A 27,097-nucleotide genomic window follows, 5' to 3' on the forward strand; every position below is an offset into this window, starting at 1 on the left:
GATGCTTCCTGCCCGAGCTCGGCCCCTTCACACCTGCGACGACCCCAGGCCCTCTCCCCTGTCCCTACGGCCCCTCAGCTTGACACTTACCTGCCAGCCACCTGTGGCTCCCAGCCCTCCAGGCTAGCCCCTCTCCTGAGAGCGAGGCGAGCAGGCGCAGCCTCATGGCGAGGCCAGGCGAGAGGTCCCACCATGGGGATGGCCCCAGCGGCCCCCACAGCCTCGGGCGATACAGCGTGGCGGCTCGGGGAGGGTGGCAGCCGAGGAGGGCCTGCCCCTGCGAGCAGCCGGGAGCTGGTCAGGAGCGAGTGGTGCCCTGAGGAGCTGCCCGCGCCCCAGTTCCCCTTTCCCAGGGCCCGCCCGGCCCACCACCCCTTGCCCAGACACCTGTGGCCACAGGCGGCTGCTCCCAACGCTAGAAGCCAAGCACTTCTTGGAAGAAGACGACAACTCCGGCCCCATTTCCTCAATCCCAGGCCCGGCTGGCGTGGCTGCAGATGGCCTGGCACTGGGGGTGGGGGATAGGGGGCTGCGGAGCCTGGGTGTTGCGAGGCACGGGCACATGCAGCCCAGCCCACTCCATCAGATGCGGTGTGACTGTCCCTGCCTGTCCCTGCCCCGGCCTGGGTCCCTACCGCGGCCCCCAGCTGGGGGCAGGCTCACTGCAGAACATGGCTCCCACAGCGGCAGATTCTAGATGTCCAAGGCATGCAGGACAGGGTAGACCAGCAGCATGGGCACTGGGAGGCTTCAGGGGGCACGTGGAACCCCCAGCCAAGCAACCCCAATACAAATGTCTGCGGGGGCTTCAGCAAGCAAGGGGGCCCTCACAGCTCCCAGACTCTCCAGCCACACGAGGACACCATTTTTCTGGGCACAGGAGTCTTTTGTGGGGTGTCCACCAATGCCAAGCCCAGCACCCCCAGCAGGGGCTCACCTCGCAGCCTCCCACTCCCATGAAGGGCCGAGGCCTGACCCGGGCAGCTCTGGGCAGCCAGCCCTCACTGCCTGAACACGGCAGGAGCCCAGCACAGGCTGGGTGCTTCCAGTCTGCCCTATGGGGGTAGAGACCACAGCGATGCCCCCATTGCCTCCGGGACCACCCACTCAAGAGTCCTCCACAAAGCCTTTAGCTGCCCTGGCCCGGAGGAGGTGGGCACTGCCCTGCCTAAGCGCCTAGGAAGCACCCAGGACCCTGCCGAGGCACAGGGCAGCACAGCGGGCTGCTTCCTCCCCGGGCCAGAGGGACCTCACCGCTGGTTGAGCGCCCAGCACACACCGCCACACTGGGCACTGCATACCGAAGGCTCCCTGCTGAATTCCTGCAGCCTGGAGCCTGCCACCTCCCCATCACACTCAGCTGCAAGGTCCCGGGCCTGGGGCCTGCCACCTCCCCATCACACTCAGCTGCAAGGTCCCGGGCCTGGGGCCTGGCTCACTTCCCTCTGCACCTGACACCTGGTCACACAGGCGTGGTTGACACCAAGCACTTGAGGATTCCCCAGGGTGACCGTGCTGGGGGTGGGAGCGGGGGACACGGCAGCGGGCTTTCTGCTTATTCCACGCAGACCCCGGCCGAGGTCCAGCCGGGGTGCTGCCCTTCCCCACCTGCTCCCACTGCCCTCCAGCACCCCAGCTGGTCTAGATCCAGGCCCCATGGCACCTGGAGGGTCACACACGGGGCATGGATCCTGGCCCAGCCCCCATGGAGGAGGCAAGCTGGCCAGCACAGCTGTGGCTGCTGGTGGCCTGTGACCTGCAGCTCCTCCTAGCTCTGCTCCCCGGGCAGGGAGGGAGGGCTGGGCAGCTCCCACGGGACCCCAGACAGATCCAGAGAGCATGAGGTGCCGGTAACATTCCACCCACCAGTGACAGGTGGGGTTCCGGGTCACGGAGCCACACTCACAGCCAACACAGACGTGTCTCCTGACTCAGCCCAGCCACCACACCCCCTCCTCGTCCAGTCCCGCGTGGCTCATCCGTGACAGGAGACCCACCCTCTGTGGGCAGAGCCAGCCCAGATGGCCAGTCGCAGGGCCAGTCCCGCCAGCTTTCTCCTCCACGGTCCACTGGCACTGCCAGCACCTAACAGGCCCGGGGCAGGGCTGGAAGCTGGTGCCCCCAGCCGGCCGTGCCCTGCCTCTAGCCCACAGGAGCCCCGTCAGGGGCTCAGACGGTACAAGATCCCAGCAGTGCAGAGCCACACTGGGCATGGCGAGGGACCTCCCAGCACAGCTTGCCAAGTCAGCCTGCCCAGGGCAGGCCCAGCCAGTGGTGCCTGGATGCTGAGCAAGCCCCTGGCAGAGGGGTGGAGCATGCTCTGCCTGGCAGGGAGCCCCAACTCGGCCACCATGATGTCACCTCCACAGCTCCAAGTGGCTGTGAGGCCTGCACAGTGTTGGCAGCACGGGCACAGAGATGCCAGTGCTTGGGACCCATGCCCACCACTGCTACAGGCTTCCCAGCACCCACAGCCCCTGCCCAGGTCAGGGTGACAGTGAGTGGGCCCTGTCTTCACCCCAAGCCCCTCCAGGCAAAGGCTCCCACTGCATCTGCTCCTTTCCTGTCCAGCACATGTCCCCAGGGAGAGGCCCTGTGGGTGACGTTCCCTCCTCCCCTCCCGGCCTGCCCAGCAGCCAGCTCCTGCACCCAGTGGTGCTGCCAGCCAGGCCTCGGCTGTCCCAGTCAAGCACTGGGCAGAGTGCTCCACACACATCAAAGGCAAGTACACAGAACACCACCCCAACCTCAGCTTCCTTCCTCACGCAGGGCCGAGGGGCCGCGGGCAGCAGGCAGGCAGAGCTGTAGGCAACGGGCAGGCAGGGCCGAGGGGCCACGCGCAGGCAGGGCCGCGGGCAGCGGGCAGGCAGGGCTGAGGGGCCACGCACAGGCAGGCAGCGGGCAGGCAGGGCTGAGGGGTCACACGCAGGCAGGGCAGCGGGCAGGCAGGGCTGAGGAGCCTGCAGGCAGTGGGCAGGCAGGGCCGAGGGGCAGTGGGCAGGCAGGGCCGAGGGGCCGCGGGCAGCGGGCAGGCAGGGCTGAGGAGCCTGCAGGCAGTGGGCAGGCAGGGCCGAGGGGCAGTGGGCAGGCAGGGCCGAGGGGCCGCGGGCAGCGGGCAGGCAGGGCTGAGGAGCCTGCAGGCAGCGGGCAGGCAGGGCCGAGGGGCCACGGGCAGCGGGCAGGTAGAGCTGCAGGCAACGGGCAGGCAGGGCCGAGGGGCCGCGGGCAGGCAGGGCTGCAGGCAGCGGGCAGGCAGGGCTGATGGTCTCTCAAGCAGTGGACAGGCAGGGCCGAGGGGTAAAGTGTGGCCCCAGGTGTCTCCCCCAGTTCAGCCCTCTGCCTGCTCCCTGGCTCACTCCTGGCAGTGATGGTCGGGGGGAAGGGGAGGCGGTCAGGACACCTTGGCACAGAGAGCGAGGGGCTGCCATGAGGCCCTGCCAGGCTGTTGGCCTCTACATAAGTGCTGGCTCTGGGACAGGGAGCAAGGAGGGGACGCGGGGGCAGGAGGATGCTCACAGGGCTAGTCCAAGATGCCACCTGTGTGGCCCACAGCAATCCCCCGACATGCCTTTCTGGGGAAAGGCCCAGGCCTGTGCCAGGTCCTGCTGCCCCTGGGGCGGCCCCCTCAGGGCTCTGACTTACTCCCTGTCAGCCAGGTCCCCGTAAAGGCCAGCCCCGCCTCCCTCCCTGTCCCATCACCACGGCCACCCTCCCCCTCCGCCCAGGCCCAGCCCCTCAGCTGCCCCCTTGGGTCTTTTGGCCAAGGCCACCTCCTCCGGGAAGCCTTCCCTCTTTCTGTCACACAGAATCTAACAAGCCCCTGGCTCCAAGACTCCTTGGCAGTTCCTGGCCTCAGCTCTGAGGTCACTTAGCCACATGGACACTGGCCTGAAGGAGCATGCCCACGTCTCGAGCCACCTCAGCCCCATAGCAGAGACCGACCCCAAACTCTGACCTGGCCCCTGCCCCAGTCAGACCCCTCATCCAGGCCCTACTCCACGGTGCCAGCCCATGGGCGGGTAGTGGCAAGCCTCAGCATGGCAGCCCACAGGGGGCCTGCCTGTCCGCTCCACCCCCGGGCCCAGGCCTGCATGACTCACCAGGCCTACCTCGCACACGCACCTGCCCGGGCTTGACACTGGCAGCAACAGTGCATGGGCGTGCTGGGCCCACCAGCTCTCAGAAGGGCCACGGTATCCCACACACAGGGCTGACGGGGCCCTGCCTGTACTGAGGGGGGGACACTGGCAGTGCCATGTCCAGGGAGGTCAGCCCACAAATACCCAAATGCAGTTCCCCAAGCCTTGGGATTCAAGCTCTGGCAGCTGCCTTGGGGCTGCAGGACAGCACCTCCAAGGCTCCCAGGGAGGCCGGGGACTCGGAACAGCGTCCAGCAGGGGAAGGGCAGGAGACCGGTCTCAACCTGGACTGGACACAGCTGCCCGGGCAGGCCTCCCTCCCTCCAAGCACCCCCAGCATTGGGCAGCTGCATCCTCTGCCATAGCTCCCACCCCAAGATGGCCAGAGAGGGGCAGGCGTGGGCCCAGAACACACCTGGGACCAGCTTAGGGGTGGCCTGGCTCAGGGGCTGGGATTGGCAATGGGTGAAACCTGAAAACAGTCCTGGCCAAGGGGATCAGGACAGGCTGGGCAGGCAAGACCAGCGAGCCGGAGGTGCGGGGCCCAGGGTGGGGCCGGGAGCCCAGCGGTCAGGGCAGCAGTGACCTTGCTCCTGAGGAGCCCCAGCCTACCACCCCCTGGAAGGCCAGGACACAGCATGGCCTCTCTTCTGGGTACTGGACAGGCAATACAACCTGACCCCCAGAAGCCAAGGAGACCCCAAGCCAGCTCCAACACTTGGCCCCAGAGTGGCCAGTAGACACAGCAGGGTTCTGCACCATCAGCTCTTGATCTGCAGGGCACTTGGGACCCTCAGCAAACCCCGGGGCAGCGGGCACGGCCAGCTCTGTGTGCCACACAGCCTGGTGCCGGCCAGGGCCACCACCTTGGAACCCACCGTCATAGGCCAGGGTCTATGGTGCTGGGCCCTCCCAAGGCCTAGGCCTCGCCTCGCTCTGTGCCCCTCCCTGGCCTTACCCAAAACCCAGGCAGCTAGCCACTTCCTGCCCAGCTGGCTCCTAAGCCCCAGGGCAGCCCAGACCTGCTCTGCACCCACGATGCTCCAGGGCATCCATGCAGGGGGCTCGGCTCGGCTCAGTGCCAGGCCCTCTCCACATTTACAGCTTTCGAGTCTCTGCTCTGCGACTGGGCCCACCTCATCCCTCACACCCCTTCCCCCCACCATGGGGGGTCCAAGACCCAGACATGGGACCCCTTGCACACACACACAGCAAGCACAACGGTCTAGGCGAGGTGGAGCCGCTGCTAGGGGGCTCAGGGCAGAGGCTGGGGCTCCAGAGGCTCTCAACCCACCTGGGCCCCTCTCCCTCTGCCGGGCAAGGCAGGGCAGCACCAAGCCCACTCACATTGCAACCCAGACATCCCCCCCAAAAAATCACCACGGCCAAGCACCACCACCCCCTGCCATGACATGCCAACCACCGCGGCATGGGGAGGGGAGGAACACGTGAGCTTGGCAGGCAGCCGGCGAGGCATCCGTCCCACGCACAGCCAGCAGCCGGGCAGAGGGACCAGGCCCATTTTGCAAAGGGGAACACAGACAGGAAGCCAGCCCAGCATGGGCCAGGGCTCTGCCTGTCTCCGCTCCCACGAGAACCACGGGGTCCTGCAGTCCACCCCGCAGTAGCCAGGGGGTACCACAGGGAAGCCTCAGAGCCTAGGAAGCTGGCATGTCCCAGGCCACACTCAAACAAACAGAAACAGCCAGAAGGCTCCATGACCAAGGTGTGGCCCATGCCGCCCCCACACACAGGAGCAAGCTCTGGCCAGGGGCTGGCCGTGCCACGTGGCTGCACAGCTGGGCCCCTCACTGCCTTGGAGACACCACTGTGCTGGCTAGGCCACAAAGAGTAGGGGCTTGGAGAAGTGGGGGCCCCCCTGGCCCCACAGGCTGTCCCCACCGTGGCTCCCAGCACCTGGGCCTCCAGAGCTGAGCAGGACTGGCCAGGAGTGGAGGTGGTGCAGCTAAGACCAGCGGTGCAGCTGGCCCAGGGTCAGAGAGAGCAGCGGGGAGGGCATCTGGGCAGTGGGCCTGGGGTCAGCACACACTTGCCCAAGGCTCAGCCCGCTGCCCAGACACCAAACATCCCTGCCCCTCGCTGACCCACCCCTCTCTGCTGGGACCCTTCCACGGACCCACCCAGGCCCAAGCGCCTCCTCGAGTGGCCAGAGACAAGGGGTGCTGGAGGGCAGTGGAGGGCAGCACGAGGGGGCAGAGGTAGGACTGGCAGCCAGGGCAGGGGACCATGGGCAGTGCAGTCTGACAGATTCGCCCTCCCCGCCCTGCCACACTCACTGCCCCAGGTGCCCGGGGCCCCATCGGACGGTTATGCCCCTACCTCCTTCCCTTTCCTGATCCAGGCTCCTGGACAGCAGACAGCCGAGGCTTGGTGACCGCACACGGGGTGGGGGACTCTGGGAGGGGACGGGTCTGCAAAGAGCCCGACTTCACCACAGCCACGCTGGCTGGTGGCACTGGGGCAGAGGTGCCAGTGGATCCGGCACGGCCACCCTGGCTCCAAGGCCCAGGGTGTCATCGAGGCCCTGGTAACCCAGATGGGGACAGGGCTCACATGGGGCCAGGGCCTGCTGGAGACTTCTGCCAGCTGCCAGGCCCGACTCTCAGCTGGGACTGGGACAGCCAGACCAGCAGTCCTGCCAACACCCATCTCCCAAACCCCTGGGGTGTCAGCGACAGAAATGGTTCCTAGAGTGCCTGGCCAGGAGGCTGCAGCCACCTCCCTGCCAGGCCCACCCCACGCTGACGTATGCTCTCTGGCACCCCTGCCCACTCTCTGTCCCACCCTGGGGTCATTCCAGAAACAGGCTAGACCCTGGTGCCAGCCTTGAACCATCTCTGGAATTCCCCCAGGCTTCCCGGCCCCAGATGCACCACCTGCAGGAAGCCCCTCATAGGCTCTCACCTGGGGTGGTCTCGGTCTACCCACCTGCCTAAGCCCACCACATTTTGAGGAGCCCTGCATGCAGAGCCGACCCTAGGCCTGGCACAGAGCAGGTGCCAAATACAGCCACGGGGGAGGGGTGACGGTGGGCAGGTGAAGGGACAGTGAAGACCCAGTTCCAAGGAGACTCCAGGGCCGGACGCCAGTCCAGGGCTGGACAAGTACAAGCAACTCGGGCCGCCTCTCTGTGCCTCAACTTCCTCTTTGGAGGAGGTACCTCCGAGGAATGCGGCCGCTATGAGTCTCTGGCCTCCTCCAGCACAGCAGGGACACCAAGGAGCTGCACCTGCTCCGGTCACAGCAGAGAAGGGACAGAACAGCCATGACAGCCGGCTCCTGCAGGGCCAGGAGCCTGGGGGTGGGAGGGCAGCACCCCCCAGCCACCTGGCAGGGGGATTCCCCCACCAGCCAGCACCTGCAGGGCCAGGAGGCCCAGAGGGGGAGGGGGCGTCCTCTGGCCACCTGGGAGCCACAGCTTCACTCCCCCACCCAGCCAGCTGGGCACCACAGCACTGCAGAAGTGGATGGAGAACAAAAGGCAGGTCTTTCCTCACCCATCCTCAGCCCTGGCCACGCTCCACCTGAGGCACAGGTGCCCGAGGTGAGCACCCTGGTGCCAGTTCTGGCAGCACTACTTACAGCTGGGTGGGGCCGCAGCGTCAGACTCAACCTCCCCCGGGGGAACTTCCTCGGCCCCTGAGAGGAGACGGCACCTTCGGCTGCCGCCTCACGGGAAGCCTGGACACAGCCAAGGGGCCCACCGCGTCCCATCGCGGAGCCAGACCTTCGCAGGGACACCTGGTCCCGAGTCATCCGGCCAGCCCCTTCCCAAGGCCAAGGGGCCACCAAGAGGCTCCCCTATTCCTTTGCTGCATAGCTGGCAGATGCACAGACCGCAAGGGCACGCTGCCCCAGCCACCTGACCTCCAGGCTGACATCCACAGCGGCCCCATGGTGCTCTCATCTGGGAAATGGGTTGGCACGAGGTCCTCAGGACCTGGAGGAGCTAAGCTGCTCCCGAGGCGGGTGCCAACCGTAACACCTCGCATGATCGCATGGCCACCGAGCTCATATCATGCCCACTGCCCTGCCCCTTCTGGTGCCATCTGTAACCCACAGCCTCCTCCAGCCACCTTACCAGAAACCAGGGTGCAGTGGCCGCCTGGCTGCAGGGCCCAGACCCGCCCCGGTCCCCTCGGGGTCCGGCTTCCTCGTCCAGAACACTGGTGTACCCTTCTTCGCCGACACTGACGCCCATGCAGGGCCTCATCACGTGTTTCCTAGGGTTCACGGGCCTGCACCCAGCCGGTGAGGGGACGGGCCTTGAACCCCTCTCCGGCTCCCTGCAACATCTTCTCACCCAGGCTCTGGACCTGGCCGCCCAGCTCTGCCCCTAGGACAGCGCAAAGCACAGGCCCTGACCGAGGTCACATGGTGTGGGCATGTCCAGCTGCTCCTGGACGGGAGGGCAGAGTCCTGGTCGGGGCAGCGTCCTTGCTGTCCCCAGGAAGGTCCTGGGCAGCTTTGAACCTCAGCTTCCTCCCAGGAACACGCGCCTGGTGTGGGGAGACCCACATCACGCCGCCCCCAACCCCCGCCCCAGGCTAAGGCCACAATTGCACGACCCGGCAGCCAGCCTGGCCGCCAGGGCCACTGTCACAGGCTGCTCACACCTGGCCGGCCCTTCATCCCACCTTCTCCCTCACAGAGCTCCAGGAAGCAGTTCATGCTGCGGAGCTGGCAGCAAAGCCGGACCCTAGACCACCCTCGCGAGGGCCATGCGTCACAGCCAGGCCTGGGCCCCTGGCCTCCCTTCCCGCCCCTCGCACTCGGAGGCCTGGGGTTCACGTCCCATGCCTCAACCCTCACCGAGCCTTCACTTGCCCCTCTGTCCATGGGGAAGCCACCAGGAGCAGGTAGCACAGAGGACCCTGCCCTGACGTCACGGGGCCGACACCCAGTCCTGTGACGGGCCGGCAGGATGTTGGGAAATGCACACACACTTGTTTCAACACTGCGGCTGTGTCACAGCCGAGTTTCAACACGCCCGAGCAGCATCCAGGAAGGATGGCTGGCGAGACACAGGCACGCGCCCTCCCTGCACCTGACCCTCGGGGACAGGCCAGCACAGGTGGGGCTCACGGGGGTGGCTGCTGTACCCAAAGTGCAGCCGCAGCCCCGAGCTGAGCCTCCCAAGCCACGGCGGCCAAGGGCCACAAGTCCAGCCCACGGCACCTGCCGGGCTGAGGCTGCGACAGCCACTGCAGGGCTCTCCCCCATTTACACTCCCAGCTGGGGTGCGAGCGAGCGGGCCAGTGGGACGCAAGCCCCTCACTGGGCACTCCCCGCCATGCACAGGCCCCTCCAAGGGCTCGAGAGGCCCGGGGAGGTGTGGCACCCGGCACTGTTCGCACACACACACGACTCTTCACAGAGCACACACACACTGGGACAATTTTTTAAATGCAGCAAAATAAACTTGGGTTTTATCCTGTTCTCCCAACAACACACCTACCTGGCTCCCCGAGTCCCTGGAGCCCACGGGGGAGCCACTCGGCCACCTGGCAGTGCAGGGAGGCCCCGAGCACAGGAGGCCGCCCACCCAGCCTCAGTACGTGGGGTCCTGGCTGCAGCTGTCACAGTGCCGGAGCTGCTGACCCTCTCGGGGAAGTGGGGGTTCACAGCCTTATATCCACATCTGCCCACTCATCCTCAGATCTCTCCAGGGCTTACAGAGATAGGGCCCCTGCCCCCACCATAACTCGGTGGGAAGAACCACCTGGCACCTCCAGAGAACCAGGCAACCATGGGTGTCACAGCTCACCACGGTAGCCCCGTCCCCCACCCACGCAAGGCCAGGGAGGGTCCCCGGGAAGGCAGGGGCTGCCTGTGGGCTCCATGGGGACCTAGAAGGCCAAGTGCCCCAGCTAAGCTAGAGAAGATGGAACCAGCAGTGTTTGCTAAGTGACAAGCTGCTAGGACAGGGGCGTGGCGTGGCGTGGCGTGGTGTGGCGTGGCATCTCTCCAGCCGGCCTGATAGCATCTCAGGCTGTCTGCGGGGAGCTCCGAGAACTGTTAGCTTCATCAGCAGCGCCTGCAGCGTCAGCACAAACCTGCTGCTGGGCCCAAGGCCCGGGGAACCAGCTGCAGCTGCCAGCGACAGGCTGGGCGGGCCCTGGGTGGAGGCCCAGGGAGGGAGAGGAAGCCCGAGGAGGAGGAGGAGCTGCCTGGCACCTCAGGCGCCACCCCTCGCAGCTCTGCAACAAACCAGGGGCGGAGCGGGAGCTAAAGGCGCCAAGTCGCCCTGTGCCTCGGTCGGTGCCAGCAGCTCCTGTCCCATTGCACAGACGGGCAGGCTGAGCCCCGGCCGGCACGGACCATATACACATTCAGCCCCTGACTGGGCTCCAATCCTGTTCCCGAGTGCCACCTCCCACTCTGCTGGGCCCCAAGAAGAGAACACAGGATGGACACGTCACAGACCTGCCCCCAGAAGCCCCCTTCCCACATGGACCCACAAGGAGCTGGGGCGTGGCTGCTCCCACGTGGGCTGCAAGCTGCGTCCACGCCCAGCACGGCCAGCCTCCCAGGAGCGGAAGTCAGGCAGCCCGAAAGCCTGGCGCTGGCCACAGGCAGGGCATGAGGACGGCGACAAGGGCTGGCCTTGCAAACACACAGGCCCTCCCAGCAGGAGCCAAGGTACACTTCTAGAACGTTCCGACCCCTGTCCCTCTGTCCACACAGGTTCCCGTCCCTGTGTGTCTGTACTACAGGGAGGACCCCGTAGTCTGGGGATCCAGCCAAGCAAGGAGCCCTGGGCACAGCCAGATAGGTCCTTCCCACTGCAAAGCAAAAGGAGGCAGGCAGGCCAGGCTGGCCCCAGGCCCAGTCTCCAGCCCCACCCAGCTCCTCCTGCGGGGGCAAACGGGCACCACTTCCTCCCTGTCCCTCCCTACGCCAGCCCACGGGGGACAAGGCAGCCCAGGGCAGCTGAAGGCTGCGGGTGACGCCGGCGGAGGGGGCCCCTTCCTCCCGGGCCAGGAGCTTCTGCGGCTGCGACACCCCGAGGTAACGCATTCCAGATGTGGCCGCCAGTAGGAGACAGAAGCAGCCAGCGCCAGCTGGAGAAGCCAGGATCACGTGAGCTCCCGCACCCACGCCAGGGCCTGCTGGAGCCGGAGCGAACGGGCAGCCAGCCAGGCAGGGGCAGGGGCCGAGGCCGCACCCCACCTCCCACCAGGCAGCACCCACACTGGACAGGCCTGGCACACGCCTGGCGAGTGCGCTGGGCCCCAAGCCCATCACTGAGGGTTACCTATCTCCAAAAGACAAAGCACGAGGGTGGCCACTTGAGGACACCCCCAGTCCCTGGCAGAGGCCAGGGCTCCAACACAGAGCAGGCCAGTGGGTGGGGGCAGCGAGCGAAGGGAGAGTGCCTTCTGGCCCACTCCCCTGCCCTCCTGGGCCAGAACCCCAGCAAGCCACTCCCCACCGCACCCTGCCGCTGCCTAGCCTGGCCACCCACAACACTGCTCCCCACACACACAGGTCCAGCCCCCAGCTCAGCCCGGCCTGTCCTGCCAGCAGCAAGACCACCAAGGCAGGCCACAGGCACGCTGCTGTCACAGGCGGCCCTGCCTGCCAATCCTGCCCACGCCGGCCAGGCACTCCTGCCCCCAACGGGAGAAGGGGCTTCCAGCTGGGGCACTTGGGGGGGTCCCCAGAGGCCTGCACAGGGCCAAACGCACAGCCCACCGCCCGCCTGCCCAGTTCACCCACCTCCCACTCACAGAGGCCCCAGCCTCATTTCCTGTTACAGAGAGGAGGTCCCTGCTTTTGAGGGTCTCAGAGCCGTGACCATCGGACGGGACCCCAGAGTACAGTGGCTGGGCTGGCCAAGCAGCAGGTCCCCCATGCCCCTGGAGCACCCCGAGCCCCTGACGGGGGGAGGCCAGAGCTCTGCAGGGGCCTGTGAGAGTCTGCATTTCCACAACTGTAATCGGTGCTCCCAGGGATGTGGGGCAGCTGGGGGGTCTCCCCCACCAGGCCCACGGGCCACGCTGCCCAGCTCAGAGCACCGCTGGCAGGGCCGAGCCGAGGGCAGGAGAAGGCCCTGCCCAGCCAAGGCTCACCCTCAGCTGAGGAGGCACCAGGGACTCAGCCGGTCCATGCGGATTGGCACCCAAGGGCACGGCGCTCTCTCCACTGAGCAAACGGAGCAGGTAGACCAGGTCAGATCAGAAGGGAGGCCACGGCACTCGGGCCCGGAGCTCCCACTCCAGAACTTTCTGCCTCTGCCCACTCACTTGGCCCAGCAGCCCTGGAAGCCACCGCCTACCCCCAACCGTGGACTCTTGGGAGTTCCTGAGCCTTGGTCAATCAGGACACGCAAGTGACTGCAGGAAACACCCATGGGCTACCCACGGCAGGTGCCAGCATGGGCCAAACCGAAGTCCTACTGACCAGTACTCACAAGCGCCTACGGCCACAGCTGCCACCCCGTCTTCCTGCCGCCACCACCTCCGCCCACACATGTCCCCGCAGGCCAGAGAAGGACAGGAAGGAACCAGGCTGGGTCCTGAGTGTCCTGGCCAAGGCAGACCTCCCCGACAGCCCGCACACCCAGGCCCCTCTCCCTATGTGTGCCGTGCACGGTCTGGGGCCAGGCGGGCCGGCAGGAGGTGACAGGAGGCGCCCCTCGCTCACCTGTGAGCAGGCCCTCCGAGTTCCCTCTGGCACCCTACCCAGCGCCTAAAGGGGAGAAAGTTCCAGAACCAGTTATGAATAGACTGGTACAGTGGTCACGGTTGGGGTTGGGTGAGTCAGGTGGCAGGGCGCGTGGGCAGACCCAGCCTGACCGTGCCGGCCGGGGAAGGGGGCCTCCCAGCTCAAGGCACACATGGGGGTACTCCCACCCAGGCCAGACACGTGCACTTGGCCAGGCCCACCCCACGACTCCGCCAGGGTACCCAGGGCCTGACCCGCCCACCTGGGGTGCCCGGGGCCCTGACCCGGCCACCTGGGGTGCCCAGGCCCTGATCCGCCCACCTGGGGTGCCCGGGGCCCTGACCCGCCCACCTGGGGTGCCTAGGCCCTGACCCGCCCACCTGGGGTGCCCAGGGCCCTGACCCACCCACCTGGGGCCACCCCTGACACACAGCAACCCCAGAGCTTGAGAATGGGGTTCTATTTTCTGGAAAATCCTTGCAGCAGATGGCCAAGGGGTCCTGAGGCCTGAGAGGTGCCTGGCTTCGGCCCGTGATCACAGCGCTGGCAGCGGGGACCCCAGTGGGGACCCCAGAAGAGGTACGTACATGGTTTAAGCAGCCTCCCTCCACGTCCTCCACTAACGCCAGCCACGGCTCAGGCACACAGCAGACCATGCACTTGAACCCAGAACCCTGCTTTCCATGAGGCTGCGGGGTCTGGCGCTCGCCGTCACAGCACAGCCGGTGACCAGCAGCAGGGACGGACCCTGGGAGGGAACAGCTGCTTCCTGCCAGGCTGCGGGTACAGTCACCAGCTCAGACAGCAGGTCCCAGGCCCAACCCCACACCCATGCCCCTGGCCCCTGCCCCAGGCAGAAAGCAGGGTCCTCACGTAAGGCCAGGACCCTCCAGAGCACATCCGTCTCTACCAGGCCAACCACTGGAGAGAGAGAAGCCCCCAGAACAGGGGTTCCTTCCCCATCTGCCTGGCACACAGCCAGCCACGGAAGAGCCAGAGACCCCACGCTGACCCACTGACCTGAGCCTGGAGCAGACCCAGGCTCTAGGGGTTGCAGAGGGCAGGGCCTCTGCTTCCCCAGCCTTCAGACCCTCTAATTGGGGGGCTCAGGTGCCAGCCCTGCAGCACCCCCAACCTGACCCAGCACCCTAAGAGCCGGGTGAGAGTTCCCTGTTGGGCCGAGGCAGGAGCACTGGAGGGTGAAGGTTGGGGGGCGGGGGGTAGGACGACAGGTTCACAGCCATTAATTGATTAGCAGTTACTGCCACGCAGTTAGCCCCAGCACACCAAAGCGGCATCACCAGGCCTGCCTGGTGGAGCTGCAGGTGGGCTCAGCCGGTCCCTGCAGCCCACCGAGGGCTGCAAGCCCACAGCTGCAGCCCCTCCCCAAACCCAACCCTGGGGAGAACCCTTCCAGCCCTGCCCAGCCTGGCCCAGGCCTGCCATGCACCAGCGAGGGACAGCCTGGGCTGCACAGCTTGGCTGGACCAGGCTCCACACACACACAGAGGATGAGGCCCCTGGTGCTGGGAGGCCCCTCAGATGCGACCCTGCTGGCTCCTGCAGTCACTCCCACTGCTGCCCAGCGCCAGACTCCCAGGACCACCTCGGACCCGACGCTGCGCTGCTTCTACAGGCACACACCCCTGCCTGGGCCCTCGGGGCCGACCCCTCCTCCAGGAAGCCTTCCTGCCAGCTCCACCCTGCCCCAGGATGTGGGAGGCGCCCGTCAGCCTGGACTGCAGCTACCCACGTCCTGTGAGTGGCCTGCAGCCCAGTTCAGAGGCTCATCCACCAGGCCAGCTGGGCTCCTTGCTGGGCCTGGAGCAGGTGCTGGGAAGGAGCCAGTGAAATAGTGGCTGTCTGGCTGTAAGCCACTCCCAGGCCCCAGGCTGCAAGGGCAGGCCCCGCCTCCTCGCACAACCTGACTGCAGCGCCCAGGACCCGGGATAGGATCTTCTCCCACCCCCTACCCCTGTCCGTGCCCCTGGGTGTGAGTTAAGGCAGGTGGAAGGTCGCCAGGGCCAAGTGATGAAGACGCAGGCTTCAGCTTAGCACTCCACTTCAGAACACAGGCTGGGCCCAGAGGGCACACAGTGCCTTCCAGAAGGTTCCAGCGGAGCAGAAACCTGACTCCCGACCAAGAAAAGTACACCTGCTGTGGCTCCACACCCCCGTCCCTGCCCTCTACACCCCCACACCACGCTGCAGGAGGAAACCCAGGCGCAGGAGAGGGACCAGACGTGATCGGCTGCCCCTCCCCGCCCCCTGCACCCACCCACCCTCGGCCAGCCTTTGCAGAGGAGCCCGCCGGGGGAGGCAAACCCGACTGACAGCCCAGCCGCACCGCTGGGCCATTATCTGCCCACCTCATCGGCAGGCGGTGGCGACACAGATAAGGAGGCCCGGGCGTTGGGCTGGGCAGGGTTCTGTTTGCTGCCCCTTGGTGTCTTCGCTCCTCGGGGGCCTGTTTCCCTGGGGCACCCTGCATGGGAGCTGAGCACCGGGACGCCGTGGGCTCGCTCCCACGGGGCGGGAGGGAGGCAGAGCGAGATGGCCTCGCCACATGAGAGCCAGGGGGGGCCGGCAGCTAGGCAGGCCCCCCAAGGGGGAAGGGGAGAGGAAGGCTGGGAAAGTGCCCTTCCCCACGTGTGTCACCAACCGTGCATGTCACACCCTCCAGCAGGGCCAGAAACCGCCTGACAGGAAGGCAGCGTGAGCACCTGGCGCCCGGCAGGGACTCACTGGGCCAAGCCAGCTACCTGCCCCAGGCCGGCTGCCCCAGCAGCCCACTCCCTCAGTCCCAGCTCCCCCACCCCCAGTCTGACCCCCAGCCGGGGACCAGAGGGGGGCGGGAAGAGGGGGGCGGGAAGAGGGTGGCGCAGGAAGCTTTCCAGCACCTGCAGGCGGTGGCAGGGGGTGGGGGTCCCGAATGGGGGGGTCCCGACTGCCTGCCGCAGGAGGGCCAGGATGGCGCTGGTCCCAGCACCACCTGCAGAAACTTGACTGCACAGCGCCCCATCTCCCTGGGACCCCAGCACCTGCAAGGCCACAGGGCAGCACCGTCCAGCCACACCTCTGCACGCCCCAGGAATGTAAGGTGGGGAGACAGCCCAGGTGGGCAGACCCAGGAGCACCCACCACGGGCCCCACCCCAGGGCAGTGCCCACACAGGGCCCCCAGCACAGGGGCCCAGATGCCTGGGATTTCCACTTCTTGCAGAGTGGACATGGCCCCCTCTCCCACACACACCCTGCCCTGAGCCCTGTGACCGTCCTCACAAGCAGGGGAGGCAGAGTGGAGCCGGGCACACGGGAAGCCAGGGCCAGCCCACCGGAAGCCTGTCTGGAGGTGCCGGGGGTGCAGACGAGAGAGGGAGCCCCACAGACCTCAGTAGCCTCTTGGCTCTTCCATCCCCCTGCCCACTAGAGTCTGTGGGCACCCACTCGCAGGGGAGGACTCTAGGGACCTGTACAACACTGGCCTGGGCAGCTGAGGGCACACCAGCAAGAGAGACACGAAGATTTTTTGCCCAAGGCAGGTGGCCCACAGAAGCAGCTGCAGGAAGGGGCCCAGCAGCTCCCCCAGAACCTTCTGGGGCTCCATGGCTGTGCGGGAGTGTGGTCCGGGAGCTTCCAGGCTCCAGCCAAGGCGAGAACCCCGAGCCATGGACATGCCACCGTGGGGCTGTCGCTCGTTTCGCCACTTAACACTGGCAGGTCTCACCCGCAGGACAGATGAGCCGAGGAGCTGGCTGGGAACGTGGGAGTCAAGCCAGGGACAGACGTGGCCTCACGCAACATGAGTGGGAAGAGTGACACGAGGTGAGCCGCTGGCATGAAGACAGCGTCGCCTGCACCCTGCCCACCCATTCCCCCTGTAGTCCTCACAATGTGTGATGGGCAGCCAGCCGGAGCGCCCTGCTTGCCCAGCTGTCCCACCTTGACCTCAGCGGCCCACAGCCCACCCCAGGCACCCCAGCTTCCGGCCTGGGAGGCAGCATGCGTGCCCTGTTGCCTGTGGAGCCCAGCTCAGCCCAGGTGTGCTGCCAGCTGCCCCTGGGGCTCCCCGAGCCCGGCGAGCAGCCTGGCAGTTGTCCAGCTCCCCACTCGGTCGCATCCTCAGGCACACTCCCCTCAAACACAGCGCGCCGGCTGCTGCAGCACGTCCTGCCCGTGAGCGGGGCCCAGCATCCGCCAGAGGCTCGGCCACTCCAGCCGTGCCCCACGGGGACCTGGGGAAGCTTTCGGCTCCTCCCGTGGCAAGCCCTGGGCCCTGAGACTTCACCCGACAACGCCTGTGGCTGCGGACATGTGTGCACACACATGCCAGCTGGGTCCCCTCTGTCCAGCGGGCTGGCCCAGGGCCTCCTACAACCAAGGCCAGTCAGAAATTCCACCTGCAGGTGGGCTGGTGTGGGTGCCAGGCAGGGGACTAACAGCGCTGCCTGCCCATTTAGGAAAACTGCCTCCCGAGCTGAGCTGGCAGCAGGGGGTCAGCCCTGGCTGCTCTCCAAGGAACAACTCCGGTGTTTTCCTCATGCTTCCGAGTCCCAGCTGCGGGGTCCCTTCCCGCTGCAGAGAGGACCCTGCTGCCCACAGCCCCAGCGCCCGGGGGTGTGGCCAAGGAGGCACCCAGAGGCGGGGCTGCGCACCTCCCAAGGGGGCAGGCTGCAGGCCAAGCCAGCCGGGCACTGGCTACACACAGCTCCACCAAAGGAAAACAAACGCCAGGGCCCGCGGGCGACAGGCCGGGAGGTCCCTCGGCCGCAGGGTTTGCTGCCCGCCTGAGGCTGCCCCGCCCGCTGGCAGCCTTGCCAGCCTCCGTGCCGCCCATCTGGGGGCTTGCTGTGAGGTTCTCACTCCCAGGCAGGCAGGAAGTGCGGCCCATCCATGTCCCTGCAGTGTCCCCCGAGGCACCCCTACGGCCTGTTTCTCAGCACCCCGCTAGCTCCCGGGAGCCCCTCCTCCAGGTTTCCACACATCTGTCAGAGCCCCCACTAGGCCCAGGCCCAGCCCCCCTGCGGGACCCCCCTCCTACAGCTCAGTCACTGCACCCATGCCCTCGACAGGCCCCTGAATGTCCACTGGGCCACCAGCACACATGCACAGAGCACACACACGGCCCCCAGCCCGGGCACAGCTGCCGCATGCATGGCCTCCGTGCCACTCACCTCTCAGCAAGACAGTTAAAAACTTGCTCACGGGCACGGACTAATGATTGCACCCCAGCTTCCCCGAGGACCGCACGGGGGCTGTCACGCGACCACCCGCACAGCTCCGGCAAGAAAACCCTCCGACCGGCCCTGTCTCCACCTCCCTTCAATTTTTAATCCTGCTGAAATATTCACAGGCCGAGAGCAGGCTGTGTCCCATGGCGCGGGCTCCCTGCCCCTCCCAGAGCGGGGAAGGCTCCAAGTCTGGGGGGATGGGGTCCTCAGGGGAGACCCCAGAGCGATGAAGTACACACCCTGCCTGGCCTGGGACCCCCGGCCCCAGCCCAGCTGGTGCCAACACAGCAGCAGCCCCCCATGGGACCCTGACCACCGACAGGCCCGAGCAGCAGGGGCTCGCTGGGAGTGGCGTGCAGGTGCCAGGCAGGGAGGCAGCTTGGGCACACCCTGCCGTGGGGGTCTGACACTGACCAGCTGCTCAGCCAGCTCGGCCAAGCCGTTCAATCACAGGCTGTGGCCAGCGCAGCGACTCCTGACAAGCAGGCAGATGCGCCAGGCTGGCCATCTGGTGGTGTGCCCTCCCTGACCCAAGCCTGGGCAGAGACACGAAGCAGCAGTATGTTCTGGCGGTCCCAGCAGCGCCTGCACAGAGGAACTGCCCGCAGCCCATCTCTCCCTCCACCCCCCCAAGCCAGCCTCCCCAGCAGGTGCACCGGCCGGCAAACAGACCTGAAGACCCCAACCACTGCCCGTGTCCAGCCGATACCCTCGCAGCACCCGTGCACACACACGCTGCTGCACACCAGCACCCAGGGCACACTGCCCCCTCAGCACCCTCACCAGCTTCACATCCAGGCTCAGCACACACAACGGCACCCATCGGCCTCCAGCCCCAACCCAGCCCCGTCTGTCCCCCTGGGTCCCTCTGAACGTCCGCCCACCACCACACAGCCCTGCCCTACCCAGAGCTACAGACCCCACAGGGTTCCGGGCACTGTGCGGGTTCAGGGGGCAAGGGAGACAGGACCCTGGCGACTGCCTGGCCACACCCCTCACATGGGCCCCAGCGGGGCTGGCAGCACGCCCACCGGGAGCCCTGACACCCTCCTTGCCAGCACTGCCCATCAACACCTTCATCGCCGGTGACAGAACTAGGTCTCAACAGCCCGCCCCCCTGGCGGAGCCGCCCCGCCCGCTGGCAGCGTGCCAGCTTCCACTCGCACAGGACACAGCTGGTATTCGCTGAGAGGCTGGGGTGGCCTGCCCGCTCCCCGGGGAACATCCCGGGAGGCGCGCCGCCCGCTGCGTCCTGCAGGCACCATGGGGCTCACACCCAGAGGCCATCCGACACCTCTGACCAAGCCTGACAGGAGAGGCCACAGCTGGCCAGACCCCGAGCGGGAGGCGGAGGTCAGGACGCACCAGGCAGCCGCTGCCCCTCCACCTCAGCGGACATCCAGTGGCTATGGGGGCAGCGCAGCACCTGAACAAGACAGCCCCTGCCCCGGCCACCTCCATCCGCACAGGTCAACAGTCCACGCATGACCAGCCTTGTACCTGCGGCAGGGCCCAGCAGCCCTCTGGGCTCACAGGAAGTGACAAGACCTTCACCACACCCTACAACCCCGAAGCCCACCACACACTCCTGGCTGTCACACCCTAGGCCATGCTGCCGAAATACTGCACCTGGAACCTTCTAGGCGAGCTGTGGCCACAGACCCTGAAGTTCCAAAGCTCGGCACAGCAGCCACTGCCCGTCCAGCCCCAAGCGGCCTTGCCCAGCCTGGCCAGCATACTCCCACTCCGGGCCCCAGCTCCTGGTCCCCCAGACCCCAATGAGGCTTGAGGCTTCAACCATAAACCCAAATCCACCTGCTGTCCCCAAGGCCAGGGGCTGTCCCTCGGCCCTGGTCTCACCAACAGCCAGCACCTGCCAGGCACTGCCCCCACACACAGCCACACTCCTTCCCTGGGGGCTGCCCAGCACCACCAGCGTAGCCTGGGCCTGCCCCATGTCATAGCACGCTGCCACACTCTACCCCAGCTCTGGGCAGGTCACCGCAGGGGGCCTCTACACACACACTGCCCCCCAGGGTTCTCCCATGCTGGAAGGTTCTCCCACACCCACAACTCCGCTTGCACATCACGCGAGGAAGCCAGCCCTGCCCACTGTGGCTCACGGCCCAGCCACGTACCTGGGACTGCGCCGTCATGGAGCCGGGCCTCAGGTCCTCCTAGCCCAGCCAGGCCACCCAGGGCCGCTCCCGGGCACACACCCGGACGCCCCAGCTCCCCATCAGGACGGAGGGGTGTGGAGCCCGTCCCTGGCGCAGGAGCAGAGACAAAGACGGCTAGCGAGTGCACCCGCCATCCATCTCGGTCCGCGCCGCGCCGGCCGAGCTGTCCGCCCGGTCATTTACATTTTTATTAAATCACACGAGAAAATTAGAAACATGATTACATGCCTCGACGCCGTAACCCTTTCCCTGCCCGACCTCTCACGGCAGCCCCATGCCATCCCCGCGCGGGCACCAGGTTCCCACACCCGCTCCCACCCACCCAGGGAGACGCGGCTCTCCCCAAGCCCACCCAGCCCCGCCTCGGGCACCCCCACCTGCAGCCTCAGCCTTCTCCTCTGTGAGATGGGAAAGGTGAGGGACAGGAGCGCCTTGGCCGAGCTCCGCGGCCCCCTTCCCCACCTCTGCTGCCTCAGTACCCACAGCCCACAGAGGAGCCCTCTGTGGCTGCAACTCCCCAACATGGGCTCAGCCCCTGGGTGCACCCCGTCACCCACTACACTCCCAGAGCCCCAGGCCCCGGGGCCCATGAGCAGACCAGGAACAAAGCCACTCCCCGGGCGTGCCGGCTGCTCAGAAGGGACAAGCAGGCCAAGCAGGTGGCGGTGCCCAGTTGGAGCAAGGTCACTGTCACCAGTGGCCACAGGGAGGCCTCTTGGGGGGCTGACGGCCAAGTGAGCACCAAAGGGGCAGTGGCCAGAGGAACACTGCCCCAACGCAAAAGCATGCAGGGGAGGGGGTGGCAGGTCCAGAGCCGGGCCAGGGGGCTGCGCCTGTGCTCAAGGGGGAGCGGGTGGGGACGGCGCATGGGTGCCAGGGCCTGAGCTGCCACCCCACCTCCCAGATCGAGCAGGCAACGGGGGCGGGGCCAGCCGCACAGGACGAGGAAGCCTGGTGCTCTCCTGCGGGGGGCTCTGTGTGGTCCCTGACACCCCAGCCCTTGGTACCGAGAACCGCCCTGCCTCCCCATCCCGGCTGCTGCCCCCCACTCCAGACACAGCTCCTGCAAGACAGACCACACACACGTCGGGACCAGAGCTGTGGCCTAGCACGTTAAGCTGTTCCCTGCAATGCTGACACCCCACATGGGCACTGGTTCTAGTCCCGGCTGCTGCACTTCCAGTCCACCTGGGAAAAGCAACAGAAGACGGTCCCAGTGCTTGGGCGTCTGCACCCACTGGGAAACCCGGAGGAAGCTCCTGGCTCCTGGCTTCAGCCATCTGGGAAGTGAACCAGAGGATGGAAGCTGCCTCTCTCTCTAACTCCGCCTTGTAAATTAGTGAAACAAACACACACATACCAAGCACCTGGACCCCCCAATGGAAGAACCAAGGAGGGCTTCCCGTAGGAGGAGGCAGCACCATCACTGCCCGGCCTGCTGTGGGCGGGAGTTGACCCAGATTCCGCGGTGACTGACCGGGCTTGAGCACCTTCCCTCGTGCCTCACCCACAGACGGCGGCCAGCGCCAGGGAGAGCCTCCAGCTCCAGCCTGGTGTCCAGCCGAGCTCAGCCACCGCACAAATCCCCCAGCAGACTGCAGGCAGGTGGCTGGGCCACGGTCACCTGGGGTGGACTGACCGTCATCATGGTCCCTGCTCATCCACCAGATGCCCCAACAACAGCCGCCAACGGGGGCAAGGAGCAGGAAAAGTCCCCAGGGCACGTGCACCCTCGGCTACCCTCCTGAGGGAGCCGGCACCCACAGCGGCCAGCAGAAAGCCGCGGGCACTGCCCCGCCCCAGCACGTCCACTCCCACCTGCTTACCTCCCGTCGGGGTCCTGGCAGAGCAGGCGCTGCCAGGCTGGCTGGATCTGCCGTCCACGCAGCAGGTCTAGCCGTGGGCCTCGGGGTGCTGACCCTGGCTCTCTCCTGCCCATGCAGCCGAGTCCACTCTGGGGGCTTCCGGGCTCCTGCCCAGCTCCTCATCCACTGCCTAACACTGCCATGGGCCATGGCACACATCACTGAGGCTGGCATAGGCTCTCACTGCTGCCACTGGCGTGATGGGACAGAAAGCACACAGACACAGATGCTGCAGGGGAATCAAACCCAGGAGGGCCTCCTGTAGGAAGCGGCACAGGGTTCTGGGGCCCAGAAGTAGAACAAGGCCATCCCAAGACCACAGAGCTGGAACCCAAGGAGCCCCAAAGCAGTGCCAGGGAGTAGCGAGGGAGTGAGGTCCCCAAAAGCCAGCCCCCAGGTTCCCTGGCCCCACCCCATGCAGGAACTGTGTGTTCTGACTCAGCCCGTTGGGGTACAGCTGTGCTAAAAGATCCCTGTGTCCCCCACTCGACAGCTGCTGAGTCAGGACCCAGGATGGGGTGCAGAGCCTCAGGTGCGCACCCACTCTGCCCTCCAGCCAGGGCACACACAGCACCCCCACCTCCCCCACAGGGCCAGGCCTGCAGGGTGGGGGCGGGGGGAGGAGGCAGCAGGCAGGTACGAAGGCTGAGTGGTGAGAACCACATGGCACAGCCGCCAGGGACCTCGGGCCGAGCCCAGCACGGCTGGGACGGCTGCCAGGCTGTGCCCACCTCTCTGAGGCTGCAAGGGGCAGTGAGGGGGGAGTCCAGGCCAGCACCCAGATGGTGGGTACTGGGACGAGAACACGGCTTCCCACAACCATGGAAGGTCCTGAAGGGAAGGCAGGGGGGCGCCTGGGGCCACCTGCGGCTGCAGAGGAATCAACCTGGCCACTCACCCCAGGGGACAAGGCACTTATGCCCCCCAGGCCCGTGGTGAAGACAGCACCCAGGCTCCCATCCTGGCCTGGGAAATCCCGGGGGCCCCGGATGGTTCCGGAACCAGCTGCCCCTGAAAGTGCCTGGGACGCGCTTCCTCCCAGGGCCCACAGGAAGGGCCCCCTCCCACCCAGTGCACAACTTGATGGACAGTCCCTCCCCGGCCCCCCAGGTACCCCACAAGTGACTTTTCAGCCCTCAGGGGAGGGCTGAAGTCCAGGGGGTCCCAGCCACAGCTCCACAGGATCCACAGTAAGATGAACTCTCAGAGACGCACGCGGCCTTGGGGTCCCCTTCCACCTCCCCCAGGCCAAGCGTCCTGGCCCAGGACGGCCCCACATGCTAGGAAGGTTGTAGGATCTAGTTTCCTGACCTCATCACCACACTGAGTACCACCAATGCCCACGCCCCACACATCGCTCACGTGGGGGTGGGGACAACAGCCCCCAGACCATTCCACACAGGCCAGCACACGGGAGGGGGCTTCGCACAGCCCCCAGACCACTCCACACAGGCCAGCACACGGGAGGGGGCTTCGCACAGCCCGCAGACCACTCCACACAGGCCAGCACACGGGAGGGGGCTTCGCACAGCCCGCAGACCACTCCACACAGGCCAGCACACGGGAGGGGGCTTCGCACAGCCCGCAGACCACTCCACACAGGCCAGCACACAGGAGGGGGCTTCGCACAGCCCGCAGACCATTCCACACAGGCAGCACACGGGAGGGGGCTTCGCACAGCCCGCAGACCACTCCACACAGGCCAGCACACAGGAGGGGGCTTCGCACAGCCCGCAGACCACTCCACACAGGCAGCACACGGGAGGGGGCTTCGCACAGCCCCCAGCACCGTGGCCGGGCTCTGCTCTTCCCAGCGTCTGCCCAGCCAGGCCCGGCAGACACTGAGGGTTTATTTATCCAAGTCCACCGTGGCCCCTGCCCAGGGCACACACACCCCCTCGACCAGGGGAGGGGAGGAGGGGAGACTGGTTCGCCTCCTGGCATAGCCCTTCCAGGCCGGGACCCCGAGGACAGCATGTCGGAGAGAGAAAACAAGTCCAGGAGCTGCTTAAGCTGCGCTCTGTGCTGCCGCTCACCCCATCTCTCACACACACGTGTGTGTGCACACACCAAGCACGCCCACACATGCACACATGCACACACTCAGCTTCTCAGAGGTCCCGGGCCTGGGCCCAAGGGCGGGGCCCCTCCAACCCAAGAGTTGCTAAAAAGAGCCAACAGGGAAGTAAAAATAGGAAACAAACAGAAAGTCACTGCAGCCAGTGCTGGCTGCCGGTGTAGGAAGCGGGCCATGCTCCAGGCGCCCCCGCCTCCGCGCGGCCACCAACACTGCGCAGGGACCAGGAGCTGCACCCCTCCGGCCTCAGCCTCCTGCAGTGGGCACGGAGCAAGGCACACTCCCGGGGAGCAGGTATGTGGGGTGCACACAGCTCAGAGCACCCCTCCCACAGACCTGCGTGGCTGGGGCTGCCACCCAGGCCTGCGCCCACTGCCTTCGCACGGCCCCTCCACTTCCAGGCTTGGCCTGACAGCCGCGGAGCAGCCACAAAGCAGCCGTGGAGCAGCCACGGAGCAGCCGCGGAGCAGCCACGGAGCAGCCACGGAGCAGCCACGGAGCAGCCTGTCCCCGCAGGCCGCCACACAACTCTCAAACCTGCACTTCCTCGCCCACACAATGCGCGGAAGCTTCCCTTCCTATCCCTTCCCCAGGAGCCTGTCCGGGTTCTAGTCGGCCTCGTTTGCGCTCCAGACCCTGGCTCAGCCTGGCTAGGTCTCCTGGGGACACAGACCCTCACAGCAGACAGACCCCTTGCTCTTGGCGTCAAACCATACAGCAGCCAGGGGTCCTAGGGGCAGGCCACATCCAAGCTGCCAGCCCACCCACAAGTGTGTGGGACTCCAGGTCAAGACACCGCTCGGCACTCCTGGACGCTGGACTGTCCCTGGCACCTGCTGGGAGGGAACCGGGCTGTGGCGGTAGATTAGCGATGCCTGCCACAGCCCTGGCTGGCGGCATCGGGGTGGGAGGCAGGTGCAAGTCCCCACGGCTCACGGTGAGACTTCAGGTGCCCCTCCCTCCCTCCCCAACACCCAAAACACTCCTGTCCCCCAGCACTGACGTCACAGGGTGACCCGGCGCCCCCGGCCCCTAGCCTCTCCCCACGCATCAGCATCCTCATCCTCCCTGGCCTGTCACAGGCTCCACGCCTGCCACGGGGGCCTTGCACGGCTTCTCATAACCCCACCTGCCCCTGACCCGCTGGAGCGCTGCCCCCGGCACACACAGGGCTGGGCCTGCCCGAGTGACCACACTGCTCCACGGCCAGCAGTCATGGCATGACTTCTCCTGCAGGGTCCTGGGCTAACGGCGGAGCCAGGCTCAGATGGGCAGGCACGTGTTGCAAGGCAGTGATGCAGAAACGCGGGCTCCCACCGGACCGAGCGCGCACATGCGCACTCCAGCTCAGAGCCCTGGCCACTGGCATACACCTGCCCTTACCTTCATACACGTGGCTCTGGCTGCAGGTGCCCTGGTGGGCAGAGGGCAGGGCAGTTAGGAAAGTGTGGCCCTGACAGCCAAGCAGGGAGCAGGAGCGCAGCACGAACTCTCCACCATGCGTCCGTGGCCAGAGAGCGCCTGCGCACAAGGCATGGAGGGGGCCGAGTGCTGGGGCCGACCCCAGGTGAGTGGCTCTTCCCACGCTGCCCAGACACCAGGCACCAGCCAGGTGCCCACGCGAAGGCCGCCAGAGGCCAGCAGCCGCGGACCGACGGAGGTAACAACAATCACCCCGTTGTTCTCAGACCTGAGGGAGGGGAGGCAAGGAGCAAGCGGGACGCAGGCTGGGCATTGGCCAAGCAGGGCAGAAGGGCCAGCAGGGGAGGGAGGCAGGGGCGGGCTACTGCCGGAGCCTTGGCGACTTTCAAGCTCAGGGGGTCGCCCTGGGCCCCCAAGCCCCTGCCCGGACCTGCCGTGCCGCAGACCCGTGTCCAGGAGCCTGAGCAGTACGGAGTGGCTTCAAACGAGAGGCTGCCGGGCACGGCAGCCCTGCGCCCGGGCACAGCCTCTCCAGAGGACCACCAGCGGCTGTCACCTCACTGGGACTCAGTGACCTGGAAGATGCTGCCCTGTTGGGACCCACAGCAGACACAAACTGCAACCCAAGACAAGGCAGCCACGGCGAGCTGGACAAGCTCCGTGTCCCAGACACCTGCCCACTCAGCAGCCCGGGCAAGCTGGCCAATAGAAACAGACTAAGCTACAGTAAGCAGACACACACACCCCGCTACCGCCTCCCCAGGTACAGCTGTCCCCACGGACACACACACACCACTACCGCCTCCCCAGGTACAGCTGTCCCCACGGACACACAGGGTCGAGCAGGGTGCACTGGGGAGGGAAGCATTCCCAGGTCCCAGAAACCCCCTCTCCCGCCAGGTCAGCTGCTGGCGGGGATCCAGAACATGCCACTTCCGGCTCAGCGTCCCAGCTGAACAGGGAGGACGTTACTTCCGGGGAATCCCTCGTCGGCTTGCCAGGACCCTTCCCTGCTCGGGGGCCCAGGGCAGTGGCAAGCCGACGGCTCCCCCGGACCTGGACAGCCCCAAGCCACAGAGGGGCAGGGCTGGGGGCCCCAGAAGCCAGCTCCAGGGCCGCCTCCCACAGGAGCGGTCGGGGCGCATTTCATGGGCTCCTCCACCCTCCCCACCCCAGGATCCTGCCCAGCCTGGCAACGGCTCGGTCCCCACCCCCACAGCCTGGCCAGGTGTCCCCTCCATGGGCACACAAACAGCCCCCTCTTCCTCTAGGCACTGAGCCCCAAATCCCCCAGGGACTTCCAGGTGGCCCCACACACTCCAGGCTGGCAGCCTAGCCCCCACCCCACCCCGGGGCACCCTGCCCACCCCCCTCAGGCTCCACACCCAGAGCCCAGGCCCCTGCAGCTGCTCCGCCCTGGCCTCCTAGGCAGGTCCTGTGCTCTGACCCCACCTCTCGCCCTTTACCCCGCTTCCCTGCTGGCCGGGACCCCG

At 66.7% G+C, this 27,097-nt stretch overlaps 1 protein-coding gene across 3 annotated transcripts in view; it reads right to left on the reverse strand.

Annotated features, from left to right (window-relative positions):
* The window catches only part of RXRA (retinoid X receptor alpha), a 63,404-nt gene that overhangs the window by 28,069 nt on the left and 8,238 nt on the right, over positions 1-27,097 (reverse strand). The window contains exon 1 of one of the 3 annotated variants that reach the window (XM_040963376.1): positions 8,242-9,301. The exons of 1 other annotated variant lie outside the window; for it this stretch is intronic. The gene's annotated coding sequence lies outside the window, so the exon portion shown is untranslated. Of the gene's footprint in view, positions 1-8,241; positions 9,302-27,097 lie in introns of those variants that run through there. One more of the 3 variants, XM_040963378.1, reaches the window with a different exon arrangement.

This window comes from Ochotona curzoniae, unplaced genomic scaffold, assembly GCF_017591425.1.
Source record: "Ochotona curzoniae isolate NIBS_2020 unplaced genomic scaffold, NIBS_Ocur_1.0 scaffold_3208, whole genome shotgun sequence".
In the NCBI taxonomy this organism is placed as follows: Eukaryota; Metazoa; Chordata; class Mammalia; order Lagomorpha; family Ochotonidae; genus Ochotona; species Ochotona curzoniae.